General features: G+C 41.8%; 1 pseudogene; it reads left to right on the top strand.

Annotated features, from left to right (window-relative positions):
- The first annotated feature begins 10,090 nt into the window (after positions 1-10,090).
- On the top strand, positions 10,091-11,667 carry LOC105549274 (annotated as a pseudogene).
- The last annotated feature ends 816 nt before the right edge of the window (positions 11,668-12,483 follow it).

Raw genomic sequence — 12,483 nt, 5'->3', positions numbered from 1 at the left:
TTATTCTAAAATTCATGTAGAAATGCAAAGAATCTAGAATAGCAAAAACAACTTTGAAATAAAAATGTATCTGAAGAACTAATACCACCTGATTTCAAGACTTATTATAAATCTATAATAATGAAGACAGTATGGTATTGGTGAAAAGATAGACAAATAGATCAATAGGAGAAAATAGAGAGTCTGAGAATAGACCCATACATATGTGACCAATTGCTTTTCAACAAAGGTGCAAAGGCATATCAGTGGACCAAGGACAGACTTTTGTAGCAAATAGTGCTAGAATACTTTTTATTTGGCAATCCAAATGCAAAAAAAAAAAAAAAAACTTCAATCCACACCTCCTCCTATACACTATATGCAAAAAAAAAAATAAATAAAAATAGCTCAAAATGTATTGCAGACCTCAAAGCAAAATTTGAGGCTATAAAACTCTGGAAAAAATATAGGAGAATATCTACATGATCTTATGTTAGGAAAAATATTTCTTATATGACACCATAAGCATGAGCCACAAAAGAAAAAAAATGAGTCAATTGGATTTCATCAAAAGTAATGTCAGCTCCTCAAAGGAGTTTGTTAGGAGGAAGAAAATTCGAGCCACAGATTGGCAGAAAATATTTGCAATTCATATATGTGTATGATCATGGTCTCATACTCAAAATATATTTTTAAAACTCTCAAAACTCACTAAAAAGAAAGCAAAAAACCCAATTTTTGAAAATAGGCAAATGATTTGAATAGAAGCTTCATCAAAGGAGGTATAGAAATAGCAAACAAGCACATAAAAATATGCTCAACAGCATTAGTTGCTATAAAAATGCAAATTAAAACCACAATAAGAAACCACTATACACTCCTTAGAAAATTTAAAATTTTAAAAATTAAATTTTTTTAATTTAGAAACTAAAATTTAATTTAGACTGTACCAGTGTTGGAGAAACTGGAACTCTCATACTGATGGGGATAATCTAAAGTGGTACAATCACTTTGGAAAGCAGTTTGACAGTTTCTTTAAAAGTATGATCTACTATATGATCTACGTAATTCAGCCTTTAAAAGTATGATCTACTATATGGCCTGTGTAATCCAAACATTCTACTCATAGATATTTACTCAAGGAAAATTGAAGCATGGGTGCATGAAAAGACTTGTACACAAACGTTCACAGCAGTTTTATTTGCAATGGCCAAAAGTGGAAAGAAATCAGATATTACTCAAGAAGTGAATGGATAAACAAACTGTAGTCAATTTATATAGTGGAATACTACTCAGCAAGAAAAAAGAATAAACTACTAACACATGTTACATGTGTATGAATCTCAAAATAGCTATGCTGACTGAAAGAAGCCAGACCAAAGAAAAGTACATTCTGTATGATTCCATTTATACAAAATTCTGGAAAATGCAAACTAAGTAGATGAGTGGTTGCTTGTAAATGAGGGCAGTGACATAAGAGGGGACGAAAGGGGAGATTACAAAGGGGAACGAGGAAATCTCTGGGATTCCTTATCCTGATTGTGGTGATGGTTTCATTGATGTAAACATTTGCCAAAACTTCTCAAACTGTGTACTTCTAAGAGGTGTGTAATGACATATTATTTTGGTTTTCATTTGCATTTTCTTAAAGACTAATGACCTGTTAGTAGGCATTTGATCATATAGGCTTGGAGCCCATGAGAGGAAACTGTACTGGACAGAGAGGTTTGAGAATGATTGTATAAAGGAAAAGTGACCTTGTAGCTTAGAGTTACACTCCTTCAGAGGGAGCATGAGGCATGGGGAAAGATGACACCTCAGACTAATGGCCAAAAACATAAGCATTGTTATTTGAGGAGGAATAGGGCTCATCAATATCAAGAAGGCAGCCATGGTTATGACACAGGAGAGCTTTTGGCAGGTAGGTGAGGAAGAACATACTTCCTAAGACTTGATACATCATATCTAAAGGACCTCTGAATGTAACTGGGGGAAAGCCCCACAAAGAAGCTTCGAAGATTTGTGGGCTAGGTGTTGACCTTGGGCAAGTAACAGGCTGGCAAGAACATGACCATTCACAGAGTTTATCCCCTAATCCCAGAGAGCGTGGGCCATGTGGTCTCTGAGAGCAAGAATTTCCATGATGTAGTTTCCAGCAGGTGTGAGGCAGCCCTAGTACCTTGGGCCCACTGCGGGATCTGCAGGGGCTGGTAGCCTTCTGAGAACAAAAACATGACCTTATTAGCTGTGGCCCCAAAGGCGATTCCATAGGACCATCGGTTACTGAAAGTGCCCACGAAGTCCAGAGGCCTGCAAACAACAGAAACAGTTTGTGAGGTCAGAAGGTGGCTCTGAGACATTCCCACAGATCATTGCCAAAGTAGCGATCCCACCCTGAGGAGGGATTATTGAATAGTCAGCTGCTCATTGCAACTGACATTTCATGGGGCCCGCTGTGCCAGGCCTAGGGGTAAGCATGAGTTCAGGGTACTGAAGTAAGGAGGACAAAATTCTTGCTCTGGAGGAGCTCCAAGACAAGCAGGAGATACAAGCAAGGACACCAGAAGCCTTGAAAGCAAAATGGGATGAGTTTCATCTATAAGAGACACAGACAGAATGACTCAAGGACCAAAACAAGATGTATGTCTGAGAGATTTGGGGAAGCCTGCCCTCATACAGCCACATTCTATGAGAATTCTTCCTTCTAATATCCCCGATGAGGGTCTAGGTATTGTTTGCTATGTCTGTGCTTGAAGAAGTAAATAATAGGCACCCTAAAATATGTCACTCTGGCATATCAGTTATTTTGAGTTAAAGACGTTTAAAAAACAGCAGGTACAAGAAGATCACTTTGACCCTCATGCTATTTCTTAAAAACAGGAGATGAAATTTCTATGCAAAAAATGCTCTCCCTATACAGAAAGAAAATAACATTCTTATCATCAGGGACAGGAAGTTGAGGCCAAGAGAATTTGGTACAGACTTTATTTAAATAACTCTTGTCTTCTAGTCTCCCCGCACAACTTAGTTACTTTTTCACAACTTAACTATTCTCTGTCTAATTCCATGTGTACGTATTCAACTCTAACTGTACGTTTGGGTCTTCACTTCACCATAAGTACTCCTGTGTCACATAAAACTTACATTAAATAAATGTGTATACTTTTCTCCTATTGTCTTATGTCAATTTAATTATCAGGCCCAGCTGAAAATATTAAGAGAGATAATTTTGCCTCCCCTACATAATCATGCCTTCCTAGCCACAGTTGACTAGACTGTGGGCCTGTCTTTGGATGGACTGATCAGATGTCTGATCTCATATTTTGAATCTGCGACCCTAAGGACATGAACAAGTTAGCTGTTAAAGTACTTCTCTGGAAAGTCATAAAAAGCTGGGATCACAGCCAATGCCAGAGGAGAGCCAAGGTTACAGGGAAGCAGAGATTCTAAGTCAGAGGGGAAAATGGCAGAATGATGCTGAGGAGGCACCAGTGACATAGAGGGGCAGAAAGAGAGAGAGAAAAATCAGTCTCCCACAGATTCCCATCTCAAGAGATCCAGTTCCCATGAGGCCTGTTCTATTGGTTTATGTGAGACCTCTAACTTTGTAAAAAAAAAAAAAAAAAAAAAAAGAAAGAAAGAAAAAGAAAAAAAGAAATCCTTTGTCACCAGGTACAGTGGCTCACATCTGCAATCCCAGCACTTTGGGAGGCCAAGATAGGCGAATTGCTTGAACCCAGAAGCTTGAGACCAGACTGGGCAACATGAAACAACAAGAAATCCTGTTTCTACAAAACACAAAAATTAGCCGGGTGTTGTGGTGCCCACCTATAGTTCCAGGTACTCGGGAGGTTAAGCTGGGAGGATGGCCTGGGCCCAAGAGGTTGAGGCTGCAGTGAGCCAAAATTATGTCATTATACTCCAAGCTGGCTGACAGAGCTAGACCCCGTCTCAAAAAAAACCAAATAAATAAATAAAAAATAAAAAAATCCTTTCTCTTCCTTTAATGTAAACAAGCTTGAGTGAGTATCTGTTTCTTCTAACCAAGACAGCTTTGTAAAGGTCAGAGGAAACAGTTGCATTTGGGGGAAGAAAAAGGTCTCTTTGAATGAAAAGGGCCATTTAAATGGGCCTTAATGAAAACTCAGGAGGGAAGGGAGAGCCAGGCACTGCAGGCAGGGAGTCCCATTGGCTCACTCACTCACCCTCACCTTTAAGGCTCAGCAGAAGGAGCACACCTTCCAGGAAACCTCCCTGTTCACCCACTGCCAGTGAGGCTACCCCATCTGTGTCCCCTCAGCATTAAGTTCATGTCCCTGTTCAGCATACCTCTGTTACCTAGGCTGGAGTATAATGGTGTAATTTTGGCTCACTGCAGCCTCAACCTCCTGAGCTCAAGCGATCCTCCCACCTTAGCCTCCCAAGTACCTGGGACTACAGGTAGGCGCCACCACACCAGACCCTTTTGAGACAGGGTCTATGTCTGTCATATTATTTCCTCTCTGACTTAGAATTTCTGCTTCCCTATAACTCTGGCTCTCCACTTGTTTAGTAAACTATAAACCCCTTTGGGGTGGGGACCTAGCACTGGACCTTGGAAAGAGTAGGCGCTTAGTGCAGGTTTGTGGATGTGCATTTTGTTTAATTGAATCAAATTGTAATCAAGATCCCAGCTATAGTCCTTAAGAGCTATGTGAGACTCAGTTTCCTCATCTTTAAAACCAAGATAGAATACCCTACTCTGCCCCTATCACAGTCATTGTGGACAGCAAATGACGAACTACTTTATCATCTGCAGAGTGTCACACACATGTGAGGGGTTATTGCTCAGGGAAGATAGTGGGCCAAAATTATCAGACAAGCAGGGGTTTAGATGGGAAAGCAGCCAGGGAGCAAGTCAATTGTGTCATTATCAATGTAATTCAAAGTAGTTGAATGTAACTGCTATGGACCTCCTACTTTTTATAAAGTCCTGTGCCAGCCCCTACATGTTAAATGCCTAGGGCAGAACTGAAGGTCTTTATCCACCAGTTCAGTCTCTTTCTATGCCTCAACCCATGGGTCTCAGACCTGGCAGCTTGGAAAGTGTGGACTGCCCCAGTGGGTGGTATCCAGAATGAATCTTTCACCTGCAGCTCAGGTCACCCCTTGCCTCAGTTCTGACATCTGTGCTTTCTCGCTCTTCTCCAGAGCCCTTGGCTGAGACCTCAGCATGTCCACAGCTTGAGCCTACTCAAGTTATAACACTGGAGGGATTCAAAAGAATATAAGGCTGATCTGGGCTAAAGCTCTTGTCACTTGTTAGCTGCGTGGCTGTGGGTAGGTCACTTAACCTCTCTGAGCTTGAGTTTTCTCATTCCTTGCATGAGGATAACAACTTCTACCATGCTAGATTGGCAAGAGGATTTGTTAGAATAATGTAGGCAAAGCAAATGGTTCAGTGCTTGGGTCACAGACGGTGTGCAATAAATGTTAACTGCATGATGATGAAGATGATGACAAGAAGTGATGAAACAGAGATACGAACAATCAGAACTCAAGGAAGAATGTGATATGAGCTGCAGAGACTTAAAATGGCAGAGCTAGAAAAGCTCTGAAAGCTCTCCTGGTGCATGACCCATGGTGCCATCCTAACAAGAAGCTTTGCTGTCTCCAGTCACAGGGAGCTCTCTCCCTCCTGCCTCCTGAGGTAGCCATAGTCTCAAGTGTGGGAAGGTCTTTTCCATAGTAGGCTGAGTCTCTGCGAGATTATTTAAGCATCTTTGAGCAGCCCTGGGTGCTGATAGCTGCAATGGCTTGGAAACTAATTCTGAACTCCGAGAGCTTTGGTTGGGTTGGGGCATGGAGAGGCAGGGCTGTGCACAGTGGGATAGAGGTGGAGGAGAGGTCCTGGTAGCTATCTGACTTCATAATTGGCTTTGGCTCCAACCACAGGGTACCCTAAGCTGTTGGGGTTGACTCAACTCACATGATAATGCCAAAGCGGTTCCCCAGCAGGTAAGAGGTATCATCTCTCTGTCTACGATGCTCTCGTCTTTGGAGGAAGGACAAGATCAAAATGATGAAGAGCTGTAAGAAGAGAAGATGAGAGTTAGTGGGCATGTTCATCCTCAGCATGGCCTCTAAGCCCTCCCTGAAAACAAATGTGTGGGTTAGCAGAGTGCACAGAACATTAGTGACACCTCAAACTCCAGAGCCAGGGGGCTGACTGCATGTATCCTTGAGCTACCAGAATGTTCTGTACTGAGTTTTCCTTTTTGTTGCCCTGAACAGATGTAGGCTCAAATCTGGTCTCTCTCACATCCTAGTTGAGAGGGAGATTTAACTTTCCTGTACCTCAGTTTCCTCATCTGTCAAAAGGCAGTAATAACTACCGGTTGCAAAGCCTTCTTTGCTCCTTTTCTGTGGATTCAGTCAAGTTCTCACAAACGTGATGCTCTTTTTCTCTCCTGCCTTTATCAGAAACTTCTTGAGAATTGTCTACACTTGTGTCTCCATTCCCTTACCTCTCACTGGCTCCTCAACCCCGAACCTGGCTTCTACCCTCATCACTCTGCTGAAACAGCTATGGCCAAAGTCATTGATGATCGTTTTGTGGCTTGGTCCCATGTATACCTGAAGTCCAAATCTAGCTTGATCTCTCAGCAGCATTCTACAGTGTTGATCATTCCCTCCTCTTTGAGTACTCTTTTCCCTAGGCCTTCATCAACCATGCTTTCTTGATTTTTCCCCATTATTTCTCAGCATCCTCTGCTGGATCACTCTTTACCCCAGCCCTCGCTCCAGAGTTCCTTATAGCTCAGTCCAAGGGCTACTCATCTTACCTGATCTTCTCTGGTGATCTCATTTATGTCGCCCAGGCCGGTCTCAAAGTCCTGACCTCAAGTGATCCTCCCACCGTGGCCTCCCAAAGCACTGGGATTACAGGGTGAGCCATTGTGCCTAGCCTCATGTCCTTGTTTTAATGACAATAAATACCCAGAAGACTTAAATTTGAATCTCCAGCCCCGACTTTGTCCATGAGCTCCAAAACTATTTAACCAACTACACAGTTGATATTTCTTTTTAATGTATTGAACGCTTCTCAAAGCTTTTATCAAAAGCTTCAGTATGCGTCTTTTTCTTTTGAGACAGGGTCTCACTTTGTCACCCAGGCTGGAGTGCAGTAGCACAATCACGGCTGACTGCAGCCTCAAACTCCCAGGCTCAGCTGATCCTCCCACCTCAGCCTCCTGAGTAGCTGGGACCACAGGCACGTGCCACCACCCCCAGCTAATTTTTGTAGAGACGAGGTTTTGCCATGTTGCCCATCCTGTTCTCAAACTCCTAGACACAAGTGATCTGCCTGCCTCAGCCTCCCAAAGTGCTGGGATTACGGGCATGAGCCACTGTGCCTGGCCAAGTATGTCTTATATCTGCCTCAAACCTGGATCTCTTCTAATGTTCCTTAATGAGTAAATGGCAGCTAACATCATCCTTTCAGTTGCGCAAGTTAGAAACCTAAGTCATCCTCAACCTCCCCCTCTCCCTAACCTTCCTATCCAGCCCATTACAATTCCTATTGTTTTCACCTCCTGAACTTCTGGAGTTGACATCATCATCTAGGATGTGATAAAATCACGTCTCACCTGGATCCCTGCAAGTCTCCCAATTGGTCTTCCTGCCTCATCTCTTCCTCACCTCCAACTCGATCTCCACATTGCAACCAGAGAGATCATTTAAAACATAAATCTGATCACGCCACCTTCATGCTGGAAACACTTCCATTATTTCCTACTGTACTTAGAATGAAGGCAAAACTTAACACAGAGCCCCATAGTGCTCTGCCTGGCCTGCCTCACCCACCTCCCCAGACCTCTCTGCCTCAATTCTTCACCCCAGCCATGGCTGAACTTCTCAGCTCTTCCCACTCTGCCTTCTCCCTCCATCCCCAGAGCCTCTACATGTGCTCTCCCCTTCTGTCTGCGATATCCTTAACTGTATCTTCCAACTGACCTCAGAGCCATCATTACTTCATTGGAAAAGCCTGTTTGACTCTCCTAAAAGTCCAGAGGCCTGATTCTTGGGCCTGCAAAGCCTTCTTCTCCCATATTTTTGGTACACAGTATAAGAAATTTTAGAAGGAAACTCAGCTGATCTCTCTCCTCTGACCTATTCAGGTCTCTTTGGGAGTCTGTGTTTGGCAGCAGCCTAGCTGCCCTTTCCTGTCCTCCTCATTCTTCCCCTGCCTTTACTTACTGATGGGATGAGGGAGTAATGAAGGAAGAGCTCCATGTCCACCGAGCTGGTACAGGTGCCATTTAACTGCCTGGTCCTGCAAAATGGCCAAAAACATCACATACATATCATCAGTCATTGCTGTTGTCATTCATCCTTTAGCCTTGAACATCACTGTCAAGAAGTTTGGCCTAAGACCATCCGCTAAGACCATCTGATCTTTTTAAACTTCACTTTCTCAGAGCCAAGGCTGCTCACCTGTAGTGTGTCTTCCCTAAGTGGAATAATCTTTCGTATTTTTTTCTCCAGCTTGATTATTAACCAACTTCTCTGCTAACTGGAACTAAGTCCTTCATTTAGGGGTAGAATTCAGTTCTGTGGGGCTCAAAGCTTATAAAACTTTGGCATGCTTTTAAAGTAATACTATAAAATGTCTTACTTTTTCATATTTTAAGGGAGACATATGACCATGTAAACACCTAATCAGGGTTCTTCCCACTCTCCCAGAGCCTTGGAAGGGCGCTGTGTGAGTGAGGGGCCCTGAGACTAAAGCATCCTTCACAAGAAATTAGCATTGGTCAAGGTCAAGAAACATCAGCTCACACCTGAGCCACTGCTGGGCTGTTGGGCCAGGAGAGAGACTACTGGACTACAGGCTGCAGACTCTGTTCTCTCCAGCCCCCATTATCTGTGGGACAGGACTGTCATTGTCTCATGTCTAAAACATATGGCAGTAGTGTTATGGCTTCTCTTCAAAGAGATGCCTCTTTCTGGGACTCCCACCACACTTTGTTCTTTCTGCTCTGATCTCCACAAAGCCACCACAGCACACTCTATCATATATGTTCACATTCTTGCTCATGCTTTTCCCAGCTCCTACAGCATCCACCAGCCAACTGCTGACCTTCTTTCCCTAGCCAGCACCTACTGTTCCCTCAGACGTCTCAGAGAAGAGGACTCCTCTGGGGATTCCACAAGCATGGCATATTCCCCAGTAAGTCTTTAAAACGCCAGTGCTCCACAGTTATGTCTAACCATGAATCTGAAATATCTGATAAGTTGTGGGGAGGGGGTGGGTGAGACCCAAACTGTCAGGTATGTGACAGAACTGTAAAAGTCAGATTTCTGCTTTTAGGGAGGTAAACAGAGCATATATTCCAGTCTCCCCACCCCATACAAAACCCTCAAAATGACAGGAAAGAAATAGAGAGGGAAAGAAGGGAGAAAGAAAGAAGAAAGAAAGAAGGAAAGAAAGAAAGGAAGAAAGAAAGAAAGAGAGAGAGAAAGAGAGAGAGAAAGAAAGAAAGAAAGAAAGAAAGAAAGAAAGAAAGAAAGAAAGAAAGAAAGAAAGAAAGAAAGGAGGAAAGAAAAAGAAAGGAGGGAGGGAGGGAGGGAGGAAGGAAGGGAAGTAGAAGGAGAGAGAGAGAAAGAAAGAGAGAGAAAATGCATAACCATACTAGAAAGCAAGAAGGGGCTCTATCAGGGACATGGAAATTACCAGAAGACCCTGCAAGATAGAGAGCAACTGGGACTAGATCAGAGTAAAGGCATCAACCAACATGGCCGCAGACTGTAGGAGCACTCAGGATGTGCTCAATACCCACAGTACAAGAAGTGGAAGCAGAATGGGGCTGGCAACGGACCACAGGAGAAGGAGGAAGAGGAAAAAAAGGAGGATAACAAGAGAAAGGAGGAAAAAGAATTCTGAAACTTTAAGACAGATCTTTTGAAATAATCTAGTCAGAAAAGAAAATGAGAATAAAAATAAAAGAAAATGAGAATAAAAAAGAATGAGAGCAGCCAAGCGGGAAGGCTCAAGATGGTGTGCCTGTTGGAGACCCCAATCTGCATGAGCTTCCTTTTGGACCATGAATGAAAGTTACTGGAATTCTCCAGTCCTGTCACTCCAAAGGAGCTACTGTTTACAGATGCCACAGTGATACTGCACCTCAAGGCACTGCTTAGCAGGTTCCACTATATTCAGGAGTACCTCTGTCGGATCGTCTCACACTGCTGTAAAGGGCCACATCATCAAACAATTTTATTTAGCCATGGTGCAGTTAAGAATATTGCTCACCTACTAAGCTCACTCTTCTACAAAGTTCAAATGCAAGCACTGAAATGTTTCTCAGTTTTACCCTGGTAAATGTTTTGGTTGATGGAGAATTGTTATCACAGATTTTTGTGAAGATGTTACAGAGGGATAAGCATATTGAGATACAGTTTACTTCAGCAAAATGTTTAACGTGTACAGCTGGAGCAATTCAGACAGATAACAACTGTATTAAGGACATTGCCTTATTTGGTTCAAATGTGCAGTAAGAAGAGACTACTAGAGGAGAGAGTTAAAGGAGCTGAGACACTTGCCTATCTGATTGAACCAGATATTGAGGTACAGAGAATCGCTAGCATAACTCATCACCTCATTGCCATGTTTGCTGACTATTTCAAGTATCCCAACTCGTTGAGTGCCATCACTGATATTAAAAGGCTTGATCATGATTTAAAACATGCTCATGAACTCTGCCAGGCTGCATTCAATCTCTACAACTCTCATGGAGCAAATGATGAAGACATTCAGAAGAAAAGTCTTGAGACTGAAAATATGATGGACTGAACTGTGACTGGCTTGTCTGAGTCTAGTGTCAAGGTGCAGTTACCTGCTGTCAGATGTATGCACCATTTATCGAGATCTATGCAGCAGCATCAAAACAGTTTCTAGGATCACATTCTGTAAAAACCTTTCATGAAGGTTTTACAAAACGTACCAGATGAAATCCTAGTAGTAGCATCTTCCATGGTATGTAATCTTCTTGAATTATCTCCAAGGAAAGAGTCAATTTTAAAATCAGAAGTTGTAAAGCTACTTTGTGGATTAACCCAGAGTGAAAATCCTGCTTTGTGAGTGAGCAGAATTTGGGCTTTAATGAATATGGCACTTCAGGCTGAACAAAAAATAAAAGCAGACATGTTACAAAGCTTGAGTACTGAACAGCTATTCTGGTTATTATCAGATTCAGATTTTAATGTGCTGATGAAGACATTGGGACTTCTTAGAAATCTCCTCTTGACCTGGCCTCATATAATAAAATAATGAGTACTCATGGAAAGCAAATTATGCAAGCTGTCATCCTTATTCTAGAAGGGGAACCTAACTTTAAGATCAAAGAGTAGATATCGTGCATCTTAGCCAACATAGAACATGAGACAACAGCAAAATAATCTATTATGACCAATGATAATATCCTTCAGAAAATCAAATATTACATGGACCATTCACATGTCAATCTGCAGCTTCCAGTGATGTTTTGTATATCAAACCTCTTATGGAATGAAGAGGAAGGTTCACAAGAATGCCAGGATAAATTATGAGACATGGGCATCATAGATATTCTACACAAACTGAGTCGGCCACCAGATTCAGACCTTTGTGACAAGGCAAAAATGGCCCTGCAGCAGTACCTAGCATGAGGAGAGTGCCCCTAGGCACCTGTGAGCATCCTACATCCTTGTTTAAGAAAGTACAGAAACTACTTTCATTTGATTCCTTCTATTTGCACAAGTTGCCTTGGACTACAGGGAGCTATTGTGCAAAAGTAATTTAGTAGGCTTAGATCTCAAATTCACCTTGAGAACAATTTTTTGAAGTAGTAATTTCCTCAGAAGATTACTGTGTTTTGTTTTAGTTTTTTCTTAGCTACATGGACTCTTTATTAGAACAATCAATCATTTTCCTTTGGACCTACAGTCTTTTGCCTATGCTGCAGACATATTCACTTTGTGAGTGAGAATGAATATGTCTGTGTGAACACACAGGTGTGTGTGTGTGTGTGCACGCGTGCACGCACATGTACATGGGCCATGTATATGTGTGTATATATTTTATTTTCTTATTTTGTGTGAAAATCTCTTTTCTACAGATTTTGCAGGTTTTAAGCATTGCTTGCTGTATAAAAATCTTACTGAACTATATAAAGTTTGAATGAAATGTTATTTTAAATACAAAACAATTGTTAAGTGTTCAATAAAGGTTATACTGAATTTTGGTCAGATGAATATTTGTAAGTAAAAAATATATACATTTCTGAACCTGAATAAAAGGAATGAAGAAAGTCTATGAGACTTAAGGGAAATCATTAAGCAAACAAATATCTGTACTATAGAAATGTCAGAGGGATAAGAGATAAACAAAGGCACAGAAAACCTATTTGACAAAATAATAGCTGAAATGTTTACAAGTTTTGGGAGAGACATGGACATTTAGATCCAGGAAGCACAAAGATCCCC

The sequence above is a fragment of the Mandrillus leucophaeus genome, unplaced genomic scaffold, assembly GCF_000951045.1.
Source record: "Mandrillus leucophaeus isolate KB7577 unplaced genomic scaffold, Mleu.le_1.0 Scaffold433, whole genome shotgun sequence".
NCBI lineage: Eukaryota > Metazoa > Chordata > Mammalia > Primates > Cercopithecidae > Mandrillus > Mandrillus leucophaeus.
Note: the sequence above shows the minus strand (reverse complement) of the source record. Positions and strands in the feature narration are given on the sequence as shown.